Below are 2681 nucleotides of genomic sequence, written 5' to 3'. Positions count from 1 at the left end.
TGTAAAATCAACTTTTTTGAGAAGCTATAATCTTATTCCCTCATCAAAAATATACCTTGAGTGTTGCCTTCATTCCTTTATGCATGTTTCAGAAATCCTTTAATCTCCCATGGCAACCATTCAACTAGGTCCTGGGTGGACCTAGCCCCGCCTACAAGAGTGAAGCTCCTCCTCCGAGCTGCAGTTTCCAACCTTCCGCCTCACAAAGTAGCCCTCCCCTATGACTCCCTCAGCTCCTTATTTATCTATCTGCTAAATAAATTCTCGAGGTATATATCAACAACGGCTGCTAAACAGTTGTGATGAAAGTAGATCGATTTGACGAGGTAATATGATCTCTAGTGATGTCAGAATTCTGTCTTTGGCATTATATTGTGATCTCACACATTGTGATGTCACAGTTTAGTTTGATATTCAGAGTGGCACTGTCTGATGCATTTATTTATTAACACGGCAGATGAGTGCCCATCCTGCCTAAAGAAAGAGTCAGCGGAGTTTTAAACGGTCACTGGTTGCCATAGCTACCCACCATTACCTTGTTGTTTTGACGTTGGCTAGCCTGTAGTCAGCGTAGCTACTGAGAGTGTTTATTACCGGGTGATAAAATTAGTTATTCTACCAAACTGACATTAGTGAACCGGATACTGTACTACTAAGAGTTGTATGGTGGTTAGAATTCTCCTGCTTTTTCGTTGGTCCAACACAGACAATTAGTGGTCAAGCTATGCTTTTATTTTGAAGAACGGTATATTTCTTCTTCGTGTGTTTTGCATGCTGCACTTCCTGTTCTTGCATGATGAGACAGCCTGAGATCCTCAAAGAACAAGAAATCTTTAAAATAGCGCTCTTGGAAAGCAGAATGAAACTATGCGCAGTTGTGTTTTGTGATAAGAAAGACTATTTGTTTATGTAAGAAGCAGTACAACGTCCATCCATCCATTTTCTTTACACCCTTGTCCCTAGTGGGGTCAGGAGCTGCTGGTGCCTATCTCCAGCTCACGTTCTGGGCGAAAGGCGGGGTCACCCTGGACAGGTCGCCAGTCTGTCGCAGGGCAACACAGAGACAAACAACCATGCATACACACTCACACCTAGGAATAATTTGGAGAGGCCAATTAACCTGACAGTCATGTTTTTTTGGACTGTGGGAGGAAGCCGGAGTACCCGGAGAGAACCCACCATGTACGGGGAGAACATGCAAACTCCATGCAGAAAGACCCCAGAACCTTCTTGCTGCAAAGCAACAGCTCTACCAACTACGCAGCCCCAGTACAACATAGTTGGTTTATTTGTCTAAAAAGGAAAGCTGTGTATTCTGAAGGGTTAAGGACACTACATATTCTTTTTTGTGAACATTAATATGAAACGTGGTATATTATTTTGGTGTATACTTGGTTTAAAAGGCTTTCAAGGACAATTTAATTTCTATTTCATAATAATTAAGCATTTTATTGGGTTAAACAAGTCCAACAATCCTGTATCTGTAGATTTTCCATTTTCCGACTGTTGAATTAATTTAATAAGTGCCACACAGACTAGAATAGTGCAGCTTCAATGAAAGGCGCACAGCAACTTCAACACTTCATGTTTTTTAATTGCTTCTCGCGTGAACAAACATATTCACGTGTGATTTTAATTACGCTTCCTATTTAATGGAAACGTCACAATATCAAAATTGTGTTTTTTCCACATTAACTTAACATCAACATCGTTTTGTAATAGAAATACACATACTGATGCTCCCTGAAAGCTATATATTATGAAACAAAAAAAAAGATTTGAAACTTTTGCACATCCACAGGATGCACATCCATTTGCACACCAAAGGAAAATGAAACAAACAGCTAGAAAGCCCCGTTAGACTCTGAAACTCTCAGCAGATACAGCACTCCACGATAAAAAGAACACCATAAACACACACGCATTCTTTTTCTCTCTCTCACCCACACACACAGAGTAAAGCTGCTGAGATCAGCAGCGATGGATTCCCTCCCAGCTGCTCTCTCTTCAACACATGCTGCCTTTACTCAGTCCAGCAGCAGCAACAGCTGATGGAAACAAAAGGATCTGGTTGTGGGGATCACTTGACACCAGCTGCTACCCACCAGGAAGGTAGCAACGTTACTGTTAACATGCATCTTTCTATCATCTTGGCCCTTTAAAGCTTTCAGAGTCTAGTGAGCAGAAAATACACCGTCTGCAGCTGATGCTGACCACAGAGTCATCAGATTGCTCTGTGTAATTGTTGGTAAAAGTAAGATATGGACAGAAACGGATGTTCCTGCAGACCTGGTGACTCCATGATGATCATCTCTGCTGCAGCTTTGTGAGCATTGGAGTTCCTTTGTTTAAAAAAAAAATTTAAAATTTGTATTATTCTTAAGTTGTTGCTCTGACTGCAGATTTGGTTAAATTTAATTAAGTAGCTATCTTATTGAAACCTCCTGACCGAGAAGCTCACATCTGCCTCCCTCTGCCTCTGTGTCCTGTCATATTTATACCACAGAGAGATGAAAAACCGTAGCTTATTAAACAGCAGACCGATCAACTGAACAGGTTCATCTTTCTGTAAGAAACGTTAGAAATGCTGCCAATTGTGGGACCAGTTATAAAATAATTTATTTGTTTAATTAAAGGTTGTATTTTTCAGAAATTGTGAAATTAATGTCTTGCACTCAAAA

Source organism: Poecilia mexicana, unplaced genomic scaffold (genome assembly GCF_051168715.1).
Source record: "Poecilia mexicana isolate PSO_F unplaced genomic scaffold, ASM5116871v1 scaffold_2, whole genome shotgun sequence".
NCBI lineage: Eukaryota > Metazoa > Chordata > Actinopteri > Cyprinodontiformes > Poeciliidae > Poecilia > Poecilia mexicana.
The sequence above is the reverse complement of the archived record's forward strand: the minus strand, read 5'-3'. Positions refer to the sequence as shown.